Source organism: Ursus maritimus, unplaced genomic scaffold (assembly GCF_017311325.1).
Source record: "Ursus maritimus isolate PB19 unplaced genomic scaffold, ASM1731132v1 scaffold_1, whole genome shotgun sequence".
NCBI classification, from domain to species: domain Eukaryota; kingdom Metazoa; phylum Chordata; class Mammalia; order Carnivora; family Ursidae; genus Ursus; species Ursus maritimus.
In genome coordinates, this window is record NW_024423343.1 from 22,207,860 (window position 1) to 22,225,224 (window position 17,365).

The window sequence follows — 17,365 nt, forward strand, 5'->3', positions numbered from 1 at the left end:
CGGCCACAATCTTACAAAGGTCAGGAGGGTTTAAATTCAAGTGTACATTCTTAAGATTATTATACCATACACGAAGTGATCTAATATTACATGAGTGTTAAGTGTGATAAGTTAAAGATATATACTACAAGCCCAAAGAAACCAATAAAACAACAAAATAATTGTAGTTTAAACAGCCAACAAAAGATAAAATACAATCATAAAATCTTAAAAAGGCAGAAGATGGAAAGAGAAAGAAGAAATGGGAAGAAGAAAAGGGATTATTAGAAAAAATATGATAGATTTAAACATAACCATATATCAATAGTCAAATATAAATGATTTAAATACCCCAGTTCGAAGGCAGAGATTAAAAAGCAACACCCAAGTCTATTCTGCTTGATGAAAAAAGACTCAAATATATAAACACAAATAGATAAAAGTAGAACAATGGGAAAAGATACGGCATACTAACACTAACAACAACAACAACAACAAAAAAGCTGGATTGGATATATTAATGCCAAAATAAGGTTACTGAGCAAATAATATAAGGGATGCAGAATGTCATTTAATAAGTGTAAAGGAGTCAATTTATAAAGAAGTCCTAATGAATCCTAAATTGATGCATATAATAAGAGTTTTGAAGTACGTGAAATAATAGAACTGCTAGAAGAAATACACAAATCCAAGAATCATCATAATTGATAGAGTATGCAGAATGTCAGTAAGGATATGAAACACTTAACACTATCAATCATATTGCGTAATTAGCAGTTACAGAATACCATACTCAAAGGCTGCAGAATATACATTCTTTACAGGTACACATGGGATATTTATCAAGATAAGACACATTCTTGGCCACAAAATGAATCTCAATAAATCCAAAAAAATTTCAAGTAATAGAAGTATGTATGTTCTTTCACCTTTGTGGAATTAAATCTGAAATCAGTGACAGATATCTCGAAAATATCCAATGTATGGAAGCTAGCATACTCTAACTCATGGTTCAAGAAGAGATCAGAAAGGAAATAGGAAGTGTTTTCAATTTAGTGAATATACAAGCGTATCAAATTGGCAGATGATGCTAAAGTAGAACATAGGCTGTTTATAGAAAACACCTGTATTAGAAAAGGAGACTGGGTGTTATACGCAACTAATGGACCATCGGACTTTACATCAAAAACCAAGGATGTACTGTATGGTGACTAACATAATATAATAAAAAAATATTTAAAAAAAAAAAAAAGAAAGCTCTCCAATTGATTACACCGTATTGTACCTTAAGAAACTATAAAACGACGAGCAAGTAAACCCAAAGTAAGTAGAAGAAAGGAAACACGAGAGACTAGAGCAGACATCAATGACATAGAAAACAAAAAGGAGTAGCCAAGATTAATAAATCCAAAAATTCATTATTTGAGAAACTAAAAATGAACTTCTCACCAGATGAATTAGGAAAAAACAACCATGGAAAGGAGAAATTACCAATATCAGGAACAAGATGAAATAACTACAGAATTTGAAGATATTAAAAAGATAGTAAGGCAATATTAACAACTTTATGATTAGAAATTCAGCAGCTTAGAGGAAATGTTGTGATGCCTTGAAAAATTAAATTTCCAATACTAACTCAAGATGCAATAACCCAAATAACCCTATGTCTATTAAATAAATTGAATTTGTTTTAAAAACATTTCCACAGAGATAACCAGCTCGGATAACTTCATAAGCCATTGGTGAATTCTGCCAAACATATAAGGGAAAATTAATACTAATTCTGCACAGGCTCTTCCAGAAAATTGAGAAAGGGGGAATGTTTTTCTTCTTCTATGTGGTCAGCAGTATCTTAATACCCAAACCTAACGAACACATTACCAAAAAAAAAAAAAAAAAAAAAAAAAAAAAAAAAAAAAAAAAAAAATCTTTGAATGCCAATACACCTCATAAACTTATATTTAAAAAACCCCATCACTTTAGCAAATCAAATTCAACTCTATGTAAAAGCATGACCAAATGTAGTTTATCTTAGGAATGCAGTTGTCTTAGTGTTTGAAAATCAATGTACTTCAGTATACTATAAATTATACTAAAACTATAAAGAGAAAAGTATATGATCATCTTAATAGATATTGAAAAAGCCTTTAACAAAACCCAATCTCTATTCCTGATAAAATCTCTTGGCAAAGGAGTAGAATGGGACTTTCTCAGCCTGATATGGGCATTTATGAAAAACCTACAGTTAAAATCATAAGCAGTCGGGAAAGACCAAATGATTTCCCTTTCACATCCAAAAAGCACAAGACTGTATGATTTTGGCACTTCTTTTCAACATTGTATGAGATGTTCTAGCAAGTACAATAAGATAAGAAAGAGAATTAAGAAACATCCAAATGTAAAGAAGATACAGAACTATATTTACAGGTAAAAATAATTATCTATATACAAAGTCCAGTGGAATGTCCCCCTCCCTCCAAAAAGCAACAAGATCTAATAATTGAGTTTAGCAATGTTTCAGGATCTAAGACTAATGTACAAATATCAATTTTATTTCCATATGCCAGCACCAAATAATTGGAATTAAAAAAATGCACACTACATTAATATTTTAAAAAGAGAAAGAAGCTTTGGAATAAAACTGATCAAAGATGTCAAAGTCCTGTGGACTAAAAACTACAAAACAGTGCTGAGAGAAATTAAAGAACTAAGCAAGCAGAGAGACATACTATGTTCATGAATCAAGAGACTCAATGTTGTCAGTGCTCCTCAAATTAATGTATACATTCAATTCAATGCTAATCAAAATAGACTTTTTTTGGGTAGAAACTGATATATTGATTCTAAAATTCAGTTAGAAATGCAAAGGACCTAGAATAGCCAAAATAACTTCAGTGGAACGAAATGGAGAGTTCAGAAATACATGAAAATGTATATAGGTATATTTGGACAACTGATTTTTAGCAAAGGTACAAACAAAATTCAGTGGAGAAAGAATAGACTTTTCAATAAAGGGTGCTAAAACAACTGGATAGGGGCACCTGGGTGGCCCAGTTGCTTAAGCATTCGACTCTTGATTTCGGCTCACATCATGATCTCAGGTTTGTGAGATCAAGCCCTGCACTGGCATGGACCCTGCTTAAGATTCTCTCTCCCTCTGCCTCTCCTTACCTGACCCCCCCAAAAAATGAAAAAATAAAACAACTAGATATACATATTAAAACAAAACCAAAACAAACCTTCAATCAATTCCTTGCATCATATCCACAAAATGAATCACAGACCTAATTATAAAAATCTAAAACTAAAACATATCTTGAAGAAAACATAGGAAAAATGTTTTTGACTTTGCAAGGCCAAGGTTTTTTAGTTACAACACCAAAAGCACATTTCATGAAAGAATACATCAGTAAATTGGACTTCATCATCATCAAAAACTTGCTCTCCTCAAATGACACTGTTTAGGGAATGAAAAGATACAGCACAGACTGGGAGAAAATATTTGCAAAGCGTATATTCAATAAAGGGCTTGCCTCTAGAATATATACAAAACTCTCCAAACTTAATAATACGAAACAAACAACCCAATTTAAAAAAAAAGAAAATGTGCAAGTGATTTAAGCAGATATCCCTCTAAATATACAGATGGAAATTAGCATATGAAAAGATGTTCAACATTAGGTTGATAGTCATTAGGAAAATGCAATTTAACACCATAATGAAATAATAATACACTTTTATTAGAATAGCTAAAATTAAACAGGACCAATGAACCCAAGAACTGGTGCTGAGCAACTGGCATTCTCATGTGTTTTTGATGGGAATTTGAAATAGTACAGCCACTTTGAAAGTTTGACATTTAAAAAAAAAAGTGAAATATGTACCTACCTATGCACCTAGCAGTCTACATATAGGTCTTTTAGCAATAGAAAATAAAGTACATATCTATACAAAAACTTGTGTGAGGATGCTTATAGTTTTATTTGTAATAGTCAAACACTGGAAACAACCCAAATGTTCATCAAGAAGTGAATGGTTAGGTAATACCGTGGTATAGCTATGTCATGGAGTACTTTTCCACAATAAAAAAGGAATAAACTATTGATAAATGCTATGACATGGATGAATTTCAGAATAATCATGCTGAATGAAAGAATTCAAGCAAAGGAAAGTACATACTGAATTATTCCATTTATACGAAATCTAAGAAATGCAAATTTATGTATAATGACTGAAACCAGAACAGAGGTGGCTTGGGATGGGGTGAGACAGAGAGGGGCTGGACAGAAGGACAGAGGGGCACTAGGAAAGTTGTGGGAGTGATAGACATGGGCACTTTCTCAACTACAGTAATGGTTTCACAGATATGCATACGTCAAAACAGCAAACTGTACACTGTAAAACTGTACAGTTCATTTCATGTCAATTAGACCTCAATAAACCTGTTTAAAAAGATGAAAATAGTCAAATATAATTATGGCTTATAAAATGTTAATAGTTTTCATGACCTAACTACAGAAAGAATAATTCAGTTGAAACAATCGCTGCTTCATATAGATCAATAAAAGCAAACATGATGAATGAAGAATAAATTATCAGTAGTTGTGTTCATGTCACATTACTTTTCCTTTCCTTATTGTGCCTTCTCTAGTGATTTTTGCTGCCTTTAAAAATCATTTGAATTTAGCTTTCAATGACCATGGCTTTGTAATTAAATACTTTTAGGTTTGATCATTCTTGACAGCTTAACCCGAATATCATCTCCCTGGTATCTCCCACCTGTATAATTTCTAATCCCTGGGGTACCTGTCTTGGCCCATATTGGGATTTACCATTCCTAGGTCCTTGCCAGCCTACGTGCCCTTGCTTTAACTACAGGGTATTTTGTGTTCTGACCCTTCCTATTCAGCCTTGTTGTAGTTCTTGTCCTGGTGTAACATTATCTCAGATGACATGGCTGGTAATTATTTCAGCTTTTATCTTCCTCCCACCCGTCCTTCATTTGAAAGAGAACACACTCCCTATCAGACACCTGAGAAGATATAAATGGGTCTCAGGCTTTGAGGTTCAGAATCACCTAGGAGGCTTGTTTAGATACAGAATACCAGGTCCCACTCCCAGAATTTCTGACTCCTAGTTTGGGGATGGGTTCAGAAATTTGCATTTCTAACTAGTTCCCAGATAATAGTGATGTCATTGGCCCAGGGGAGGGGGGCGGGGGGGTGCTATTTTGAGAACTACTGCTTAAACATTAGATGGAACAGGGTTCAAATCCCAGCTGCGGGTCTGAGGGTAATTTGTTTACTTTAGTCTCAGTTTGCTCCCTTGCAAGTTAGCAATTATTATTGTTACCTTTTCATAGGATTATTGTAAAGATGAAATGTGTTAATATCTGCAAAGCACCTAGAATGCATGAGGATTTAATAAAAGCTAGCATTACTCTTAGTAGATGAATTATTATTAGACGGCTCATTGAGAGAATATATGAAAAAAGACAAGTACTCCCCTCAGCTTGTGCCATCAGCAGACATCTCTTTCTATTTCAGTGTCTTAGGACTCATTGTTGCCTCATGAATCCATCAGGCACCCAGGCATTCTCTCTCTGGTCCAGTATCTTCCTACTGTCTCCCTGTTATCCCAGCTTTACCCTTCCCCACATTTAAACTCATTACGCCTGTGTTTGATGACTTAGTCATCTGATAAGCCTAAGAAAACACATGTAGCTTAATTGGTGTCATTAATACCCGGTGTTTCTCCCAGCTATTTTCCTCAAATTTTTTGTGACATCAATTTTAGAAATGAAAGAACTCGTGAGCATGGAAGTGTTTATGAATGTGTGTGTGTATGTGGACATGTACTTTGGCAGCCTGGAAGGGGGATACATTTCAGATGCCATTGCATCGGGGGCTGATTGCTTCACTAAGCTCAGGGACCTAACTACTGCATTTACTGGGGGCTAAAACAGAATCCAATTAAGTTTTTTTTGCCATCAACCTGCAGGAATTCTGGCTTGAAAGGCTTGCGTGCTCTCCTCTATACTGCAGCTCTCCTCCTGCGTTGTTTTCATTCTCATCTGCCCCCACTCTTAAAGAAACCATCGAATCAAATCAAAGCAGATGGGTCAAAGCAAGCCAACACCCAGAACGCCACACCTTAATCACGTGACATCAGGCCTAGTGCCTACATCTTGCTCTTATTAAAATCCTAACACAGAAAGTTGGGCGTGAGGCAGGCTTTCAAGATTTGGATACAACACTGCCGACTGTTTTGATTTAATGATGTTGGAAACTAAGCTTAGCCTTCCAGAAGACAGGTGTGTTGCTTTATGGACCTTTCTGCAGAACACATAAAAGTGATGGGTGAAAGGAAGGGAGGACTCAGGGTTGGCTGGTTATCTGCCCTGACGAGCAGCAGCGTTTACGGCTGCTCTGTGCCTTCACCTTGTACAAAGGAAGCTCGTGTAAGCAAAATAAGTATGCATGCAGGAACTTCCCATTTCTCAATTGAGGGGCATCCAACCATAAATATGTTTCAAAGGAGGTTTAACATTTCCGATAGATTGATTTGAAGCAGCTCCGAGCTACATTTAAATATCAGAGGTCTTCCTGCAAGGGCTTCCTGCCTCAGCCACAGCGAACCTTGGAGAGTCTGCCAGTCGCTATATGCTGCAAAAGACATTGGTTAGCAAGTTTCCTTTCTCCCTGTTTAAGCCCTATTTCTGATTTCTTTTCCTGTTGCACAGTCTGATTCCTAGAATTAAATATTATCACCTGCAATCAGGTTTTTTCCCTCTGCCCCTAGATCAAGTCACATTTTCTGAATTTGTTTCATGTCTTCACATTAAGGGCAGGAGTTTTTACCAAATACTGACAAATCACATATTCGATCAACGCTCATGGCTTCTTTAATTGTTAAAAAGTCCGATCCCTATTGTTAGATAAAACATATCATTAAGGATAATATTGGCTAAAATGTTACATTAATTTTGCATTAAAGTGACCCATTTGTTACATATGGCCAGTTCTTAAGAAAAAGAAGCGTTAGGTATCCAGGGCAAGACCATAAAACAGTAAAATAGCAAACTGGACTCAGTTTCCCCTGGCAATCAGCCTGTCTCTGTTAGAGCACGTCAATGTGCCTCTCATCAATATATGTACCACTCATCTTGGTGGTAAACTAAAGCAAATTTAAATTAGGAAAGATATCTGCTGAGAAGCACCTTCCTTCCCATTATGCAAAGCATCCTAGACTCTCCACAGGAAAACTATGAAATAGAAGACTAATACTTTTCAAAAGTAACTGAGTTTAAAATAACTCAAAGAATCAAATTTCTTATTTAATTTTAGCTCTTCCAAAGGCACAATATGGGGGGTTATTTATTTAAGAACATATATGTGTACCTACCACACGTAGGTAGTGGGGATACAACAGCAAACAAAACAAAATCATTACTTGTTGAGGAGGTGGGGTCAAGCAACTAAATAAGCAAGATATATACCATGCGGATGATGATAGGTGTGACGGAGAATGAAAAAGCAACGGAAAGGGGTGGTTTGGGTGTTACCTTACAGCTCCCAGAACCATACAGGAAGAGAGTCTGGGAGACGAGCACCCCAGGATTCTGGGTCTCTTCTTTACTAATGACAAGGGTTGTACAAAGCCCAGGAGGTTTGGTCTTTCTGTAAAAAAGGGAATCTGGGCCTCAGGGATAAGTCTGTCAGAGACTCTTGTTCCAGGCCTCTGAAACTTCTGAGAGAGTCCAACCTTCCCAGAGGTCCGCCACGTTCATCCTGCCCAAGTGCTTCTGAAAACATTCAAATTCAAAGGTCAAGAAATACTATTTAAATTGCAACCTTGTTTTATTTTTATCTGACTGTGAAACACTGACACTAATTAGGAGGTGGGAAGGTGGTGGGGTGGTGGGACACAGCTTGCTCTGGGCCTCTCTGAAAAGCCCGAGCTTCTACCTGCCAATGCAGACATGAGAGGAAGAAGGACAACTTCATAATGTGTCTGTATCAGAGAGGAGGCTTGGAGGAAGCAAGATTCTGCACTTTAATTTGTGCCTTCCTGGTCAACAGTGACCCATTGGTCCCTCTGAATGCCTCTCAGAACTGTGTGGATAGGTAGGCCGTATGAGGAAGAGCTCAGAGGTCATTGTGGACTGTTGGCTCCACACCCCTGAGATGAGCAGTTGTACTGTATGCTCAGTGAAGATCTCCCATGGCCAATGACGTAAGCCTTCCATAGATAAGATTATTTCTAGGAGTTCATGAATCTTGGCAAGACTAAATGCCTTGGCTTCCCTGCTAGACCTTACCCCCACTTAATAACTTCTAGAATCAAATCCAACTCCCATGGAACCCGTCAGTGATCCCAATTGCCCTTTTACTGTTATCCCTGGTTCATAGAGGTATCTTAATTAGAGATTACTACATACAATCCTAGAAGTCAGCAATATTCTATAGAAACATAATTGAAGAGAGGCTCAAGAATAAGAGAGAAGGTGGGGTTAAGAATAGAAATGCACAGTCAGTTCTGGAAGATATATTCAGCAGTCTGCCAAACTACTATTTTTGAGCCAGATTATCTTTGAGGTTATATGAATGTTTAGGAACAAGACATTCAGTGCGTGTGTGTTCATTACCCTTCCTGCAGTCTCTTAGGCCCCCCGTGGGCTGGTGTGCTGAGCAATACCCATGACACTTCAAGGAGTGCATGCCACTCTGTTTTCAAAGGAGCAAGTGTGTGCTTTGTGGGATGACCAGACTCAACATTCCAAATGTTTAGGGAAAACATAGTCCCTAAGCGTTTCCTATATGATGAGGAGGAAACACAGAGAAAAAGTTCATGTTTCTGAATGAGTTGGCCTGCCTTCCTTCATTTTCTGAAGGGCTGGGTATCCCTGATAATTAAAGAAGAGATGTGATTAGCAGGAAATAGATGTGGCATTAATTTTCATTGTGTCAACATTGTAAAATGATGTTTCTGAAATCTAATTTGCTGATGAATTAAGAGGGAATCCTGTTAGTTTAAGACAACGTAAATATAAATATTTCCCTTCATATTTTGGAGGAATCTTTATGAAAGCAATAGGAAATTATTGTTTGTGGCTCATTAAAATAGCTACTTATAATTACTATGTTTTGACATCTACTTTATACCAATATGATAATTCTGACCTTCAGTTATGGAGTCAATGAAATGCAGACTTTAACACTGCCTTTCATAGGATGTTCTTTCATCATGAACTATTTCAGGGGCTCTATAGCAAATGGATATGTGCCATTGCCAGAAAAATTTTCACCTTCCATGTGTTCGTTTTATGTATGTTTCACCTGTTACTAATTGTCTACATAAGAGGAAGTGAGAAAATATCAAATTAAGGTGAAAGACTTGTATCCAACTTACAGACTTAAAAGGCTGATTTTGTGATTCATGGAATATTTTAGCAATTGCCCTAATAATTAAGTGAATATTTTAGCAATTGCCCCAATAGGTGCATAAAATGGGTGATGAGGTTTTCTAAATGCTTTATAAAGAATCTTATAGTTGAAGAGTTGAAAGACAAATGGTAGAATTATTAGTTAATTGATGGAGTACAAATTTCTAACAAGGAATCACAGTGCCATTTCTAATAAGTGACACATCATCAATTATTATCAAAGTATAAAAACAGTGAGAAAGGATTGTACATGATCTTTTTAAAGAATTTGTCTATTTTCTGTTTTAAACTGTAATCATAAATCACAGGGATAATAGGTGTTCGTTGTAGGAGATGTAAAAAAAAAACACACAACAGTATAGGTTAGCAAAGGGAAGAAAGTAGAAATCCTCTATTATCCTACTCTACAGAGTTAAGTACCATTAACATTTTGAAGTATTTCTCTCTTTTTCTATACGTATGATATATTTTCATATAACAAAAATAGGGACATATTTGCATTGACTTCTGGCCCATAGTTTAATTTAATAATATACTCTGAACATGTGCTTTGTGTCTGTGGGGAATGTCCTTAATTTTTTTTCTATAATATTATTTTCTTAGCAGTCTATGGTATTTTAAACAACCACTTTATTGTTGAATATTTAGGTTTCAGGTTTTCCAAATTATGCTACTATAAATGACTGTGTAATATCTCTCTATATACATCTTTATATGCTTACCTGATTATTTCTTTTTGATCACTTTCTAAATGTGACATTGATGGATCAAAGCCCTGAACACTTTTGTTGCCCTTCAGGGAGGATATATCAGTTTACACTCTTACCAGTAACACACGGGAATACCTGTTGCATTTTACCTTCCCCTAACTGGACATTATCTTTTAATTTATGAAGAAATTTATGGATACAATTGTGTTACTTAATTTGCATTTAAATCTTTCCTGTTATAGATTTTTTTTTGTTTTGTTTTTATGTTTAGGAAGACCATTCCTATCCTGAGAATAAGTTAATGTTTACAGTATTCTAAAAATTCCTTTATGATATCATATATATATATATTTTTTACATTTAGATCTTTAATCCAGCTGAAACTTATATAATGGGTGGGACAGGAATGTAATTTCACTTAAAATGATTCACCTTTATAATATATTTTTAGAATAATACATTCTTTCTCCAGATACTTGGGTGTCACCTTAACTATATACTAAATTGTGGGCTAATTTCTAATTTTCTAATCTATTTATCTGTTTGTTTTTATTCCATTATTATACTGTTTAAGATTATTTTATCTTTATACGCTGGTTTAATATATCTGGTAGATTGAATTGCCCAACCTTACCAAGTACATTCTTTTTCATGTACTTAAATTTTTCAAGTTTTGTCAACTTACAAAAGAAATTACATCGTGTAAAATAATTTGAGAAGATTTCCATTTAATTTATCATTAGAGAAATAACAACCTAACAAATTTGACTTTTCACATTTAGAAATTTGGCATATTTCCTTATTATTTTTTGAGTAGTTCTTGGTAAGTTTTTGTGATTTTTAAACTGTATGCATATATATCGGCCAAATATTCATAGTTATTTATTTTAATGTTTTTTTCTTTAAAGAATAACATAATCTCTGGATGCGAAATAGATTTATTTTCACAATTTTGAACCATGTGAAATTAAAGTTTAAAAATGTATTAAAGGCGATGAAAAAATAAATGAAAGGTAAAATGGAAGCTAATTAAATAGTAATCCAGTACAAGTACCTCAATGAGTATTTAAAGGAAGAAACAAGTTCTTTTTTTGTCAACTAATAGCATGTTAAAAGAAAATTTAATCTATAGTTATTTCTACAAATTTTCTAATCTTTTTTTATTATTATAAAACTTGAAATACAACGTGGGAAATGAGTAACACTGCTTGCTCATTTGCCATTTCAAATTTCTATAAATAGAAATAGAATTGCCGAGTAAAAGATACATATACTGTAATTTTGATACATATTGTCAAGTTTTCTTCCATGGGGATGTGCCAATTTATTCCACCAACAATAGAATTTGCCTGTTTTACAGTATTAACAATAAAGTGAATTATTAAATTTTAGGATTTGTTCCTATGTGTAAATTTTAAAAAGCTATCAAATTTTCATTTGCATTTTTTTCTAAAATTGGTTTGAGCAATTTTTCATGTTTTAGAAACTTTTTTATTTCATTTTTTGTGGAATGACTTTTGAAATTCTTTGCCCATTTTTAAAATAGAATTGTTGGTCTTTTTTTCCTACCAATTTCTAAGAGATCTTTATGTATGAGTGAGATTAACCCTTTGGATATAAGATTATAATTTATAATTAAGATTTTTAATTTTTTTATAGTGGTGTTTTGGTTTTGTTTTGCTATGTGGAGATTTTTATTTGTTTATTAATTATAGCCACTTCAAGATTACAAATCAGATTGAACAGATTCTCTTCTTGTACTGTTTTGGGAAATAAGTTTATATTTAAATCTTTGTTGAATTGAAAATTTTCTGGAGTTAAGAGATAAGGTAGAAGTTTAAAATCATTTCTTTCAGGCAACTATCCAGTTGTTCTAACACCATTTCTTTTACAAATCATCTTTTTCCCATTGATTTGAAATACTACTTTATCTGTCGTTAACCAAATTTTCATGTGTTGCTAGGTCTATGAACTCTTTATTACATTTTGTTGATATCTCAGCATCGTATACCAGCACCACAATTCAATTTTAGTAGTACATATATTTCATGTGTGTGTGTTTGTGTGTGCATGTGTAGAGAGAGAGCTGTATATTCATTTTGTACCCTGCTATCTTACTAAATTGTCCTTATAGTAGTTTTCAGTTTTCTTGGTTTTATCAAGTATACAATCATATCACATGCAAATAGTAACAGTTGTATCTCCTCCTTCCCAATTTTTTTCTTCCAAATTCTTTCTTTTCTAATTATATTAGCTCATTCGTAGCTACTCTCTATCTGAAACTTTAAATAATAGTGGGCATCCTTGTCTTTTTCCTGACTTTATTGAGAATGCCTTTAGTGTTTACCTCGTAAACACAATTCTGTCTCTTTGGACTGAGGTAGGTATATTTTATCATGCAGAAATTATCCACTTGGTCTTATTTTATCAAGAGTTTTTGTTAATAGTTTTTGCTGATTTGTGTCTAATATCTTTATATGTGGAAATAGTGTGATCTTTCTCTCCAGTTTGGAAATAGAATAAGTTATATTAATGTATTTCCTAATATTGAACTTTCTTTGTAATCTCCACTTGGTCAGGATGCTTAATTATTTTACTCCTCTTGTAGATTCTTTTTGCTAACACAAATGTGCAATCCCATTCCCACAGTCTCTGAAAACCCAATTTTTTCCATAAATTTCATACCAAAACTCAGTTGGTATTAAAACCTGATTTGAGACAGTGTGAGACTCTCTATTTATTCAGTCTCAGTATGATTATTATGTGTCTTGTTGTAGAAATGTCCATGTGATTGAAGAATGCTGCCCTAGACCCACTGGCCATGTAATGTACTATACAATACATGAACTCCATTCTCTTTGTAAAATCCACAACCTTAGAGTTTTAGGTTGGGGATTTTGTATCTTATTAGTTCCCTATTACTAATTACAAGTCAAGTCACCCTTCACTTACTATTTTCTTAGTTTCTTTAGTTTGTATCAGTATGATACTCGGAAAAAAAAGAAAAGAAAATTTTGTTCTTGTCTTTCCTCTGGAAGAGTTTAATTAACATTAGAATTATCGTTTGTTTAATGGTTTGATACAACCTTTTAAATTATGAAAATCGTTTTCTTGAAAATTCATTCAGTAAAGAGGCTTATGAAATAAAACATCAAAAGTTTTTTGCTTCTACCTTTGCACTTTTATTTTTAGTTACTATTCTGATCATTGAATCACTGTTAAAAATTTGGCATGTAGTCTTCCAGAACTTTCCTTATGCCTCATACCAAAAAAAAAAGGGTTTAAAATTTTTCTAAAAATCTGATTTATTAAGCTGAATAATTTTTTATATTTTTCGAACATTTATATTTTGTGAGCTGTTTGTATGCTTTTCTGTTTTTATTATGATCAGTCTGTAAATGTTTAATGTTTTAAAGAGATTGGCTCTTGTCTTCCCCCACTTTACCTTCTCACTTTTCCCTGAAAGCAAGCATTGAATCATTACTACTGTTCTACTGTGTATCTACTTAGTTATTTTCCTATATACATACAAATTTTAATATCTACTTAAAATTGTATATTAATTAAAAATGTTTTAAATATATATCACTTAAAATGTATGTATTATATATAACATACATTAGTATATTCATATTAGTATGTATTGTATGTAACACACATAGTATATTCATTAGTATATTCATAAAATATGGTCTACTATACATTCCCTGCTTATTTTATATAGTGGTAAAAAGACCCCAGGAGGGTCTTCTTAAAGGCTGCAATCTATTTCATTAGCCCATTGAAGGACTCTTTGGTTTTTCTCTCACCATTTTGCTCTTAAAGTGCAGTAAAAATGCAGCACCTGAATGTGGGGAAAGTATAGGAGGAGGGATTGCTGACTTCAAGTTTCCCGAAACTTTTGATAGGAAGTACCTTCTTGAGAGTTGTTTTCACATTTTCTCACCCCCTTTTTAAATATCTTTGCTGATTTGGTGTATTATGAATTCCAAGTTATTATCAATACAATCTTGGTATCTCCTTTTTATAATTTTTATGTCCCTGGTCCTTGTGAGGTTGATCATGTTTTTAGATATGTATTAGACATTTGGTTTTCTTCTGTGAATTTCCTTTATATACTCTTTGCCCATTTCCTTCCCCATAGAGTCGTTTTTCTCTCTTTATTTCAAGGAGCTCACTGTATATTAGAGATATTAACAATTACGTGTGTCACACGTTTGCTCCCAGGCACCTCTAAAGTTAGTGGATGCCTCCAAAGTCCCCTCTCTCCCTTATTTGTGCACTTCCTGTCGCCTCCATTGTCTTCTTCCTTTCTGTTTTCTCTTTTGCCTAGTCTGTTTCCTGCCTTATTTCTATCACCATGAAACTAGAAGAGAATAAGGGAAAAGGAATTAAATGTCGGGCCTTCAGTTTAGCTAGAAAGGATATGGAAACTTCTCACTTAGTGTGTATGGAGGATTTGGTGGGTGCTTCCTGTCTATTCCAGTTTTTCACAAAGTGACTTTTCCTTCGGAACTGTTAATAATGACTAACTGTATAGCCCAGTGAAAACATGGAACTCACTGACATGCTGGCTGATCAAATGTAAAATTTGGGTGCTCCAGTGAACAAATATTTTATCAATAAAACGTATTTTCATTTACCAAATATTCTAAATCGTTCTATGATGCTCCAAAATAGAATTTTTTTAAAGCAAATGCTGTGCTACTTTACTTTTTTATACTATAAAGACAGAAAACCATAATGAATACTCATTAATTAATATAGAAAGGACTAGCGCTAAAAGAGGTCAAGGTAACACAACCTTGGGGAAAGATGGGCAGTCAGGAAATGTCACATTTTTCAGGAAAGCATTTGGATTGCTCGCTTTTGCAGAGATATGGAGGAGGGAGAAGCAAATGCTAATAATATTTTAAAAAACAGTAAATTCCTTTGTCAATTCCCCCAGTCCTCACCAAATAAAAAAGTACCTTCCTCTTTCTCCTCTTATTTTGTCTGTACCCATTCACATTGTCCCTGAATGTTTCTTGTTTTGTTTGTGCTTAAGAAATCTGAGAATGAAGATTTTTATATTAGCTGAATATTGAGTTTTAAGGTCAGGTGTGGTAGATTCTAATATTTTAAACTTTTGTTTTTTATCTTTAAAACTTCTTGCTCCTGGCAAGTTATAATTCAGGAAGGCAGAGAAATTGATGTTAGTATGCAAAAGCAAAGTATTTGGCAGCCAAGATAATCAGCATTTATGCAAACTAGGAATGTTCAACATTTATGAAGATTTAAGAAATGTAGAAAATGTTATAGGGCTGTTTACAAATTAAGATTTATTGCCTGCACCTTGAATCCATAGGGTAGATTTTTATCTTTTTTTTAATCTAAGAAATCAGTGGCATACTTTAAGAGTTTACACTGTAATAGGCAAATGAATCTTGTCATATAGAATGAAAAAGGCTTACCATGTGTTGGAAATTTAAGAAATTGTTCCAGTTGTATTCTGTCATAATAAACATCAACCTCCCCTCCCCCCCATCCCTGCTTTTCCACACTTGGGTCATCTGTTTCTGTTTTCTGGGCTAAGCTTAGAATGAGCGCAAGCAAGATGTGGCTCAGTCTGTTCTCTCAGTAAAAGTATCAGTATCATTGGTGGTCATAAGGATTCTTCAGTCATCCTTAATGTGCTTTTCTTTGACAATGATTATACTTCAGTTTTGGGGCACAAGTGACTAATTAGTATCATATAAATAAAAGATAATATGTCATAATGTTACAGAGTTTGTCTTCCTACTAAGTCTAATTCAGGTTCATTTCCCTTATTAAAAAAAGAAGAAAGTTTGCTTGGACATGGCAAAAAGGAACACCACTGCAGTGCATCATGAACAAGATTCTGGAAAACTTAACTAATCTTGTTCTCTTAACATGTTTTTTGGGAATATAATGGGTGACTAATTAATTGAACAATTAAAGTCCATTCATTATATGATCTTTTTATACGAAGAGGGTTTCATTTGAAGATAAATTTTTACTCTGGCACATGGAGAGAAGTCGAATAATCTTGGGTGACATCAAATTAAAGGTATTAGTTGGTAGTGGCTGATTTGACATTTGACATAGACATTAACCCTGGATGTATTATAGGCTTTGGTGTGGGGTCGCTAGGAGGATGTGGTAGTACATGCGTTAAATCCTGTGTTTTAAATATATGGTCTAGTATGCTTTCATTCTATGAGTGTTCTAAATATGTCCAGATGAGAGTTCTTAACTATAAGCATTATTTTGTTTACCATAAGTGTGAAACAAAGCCAACCAGGGACACTTAGGGAAGAGAGGATCCTCAAGGACCTGTTTAGACAGTTGCTTCTAGAAAAAAAGCAGTCTTCAGTCAAAGACTTGTCAATCCTATTTTTAAAGATTGATTAGGTAGCTGATTTTTTCTTCCTTCTGTCCTTGGAGAAAATGAAAAATAACAGGTCCTCTTCCACTTTAGACTAACCATTCATACACTTTATGACAGTTAGGTCTCCCTTGAGCCTTCTCTTCTCCAGGACAAATTATGCTAACTCCTTGAGTCTGTCCTCATAGGTCCTATTTTTCAACCATTAAATCATCTTATTGTTCTTCCCCGTATCTTTTCCAGTTTCTTCAAAATCCTCTAAAAAATATAAAGTCTTAAATTGTATATCTTTACATATATTAGATAGGTTAGGACTTCAGGATGGTATTTATTTCACCTTCTAAGTCAGAAAAGGTGGTCACTGTGACACAGGTCAGTTGGATGAGAGGAATAAGAATAAAAAGAGAAGGCAGGTGAGCAGTTGAATATTCAACTCAGTGGATTCATATGATCAGAAATAGTAAAACTGTGTCTGCAAAAATGTCATAAGTGTTCTTCCTAAGTCCTTTGGAAGACACCAAAACACAAAAATCATTATAAAAACAACCAGAACTGCTTTTGTTTTTTCTTTAAATAATTTTTTTTTTACTAATTATAATTCTAAAAAGAAAAATATTAGCCTGTGAATTATCATGATGGCAAATTCAGGACAAAAAAAAAAAAGAGGTGGGTGATATAGGAAGATAAGCACTTGCTAACTCAAGGAAGGGCACAGGGATTCAGCATTAGAGTGACCTCAGCTTAATTACGAGCTAGAACCACTTTTTCAAGCAGGTATTGACAGGAGGGGGCATTTGTAGATTGTTACCAAGTGTAGCTTTATTTTTTGGTGGTACATGGCTA

At 34.1% G+C, this 17,365-nt stretch overlaps 1 protein-coding gene across 1 annotated transcript in view; it reads right to left on the reverse strand.

Moving 5' to 3' along the window:
- VWC2L (von Willebrand factor C domain containing 2 like) overlaps nt 1–17,365 on the reverse strand; it is a 152,130-nt gene that overhangs the window by 106,275 nt on the left and 28,490 nt on the right. The window lies entirely within an intron of this gene.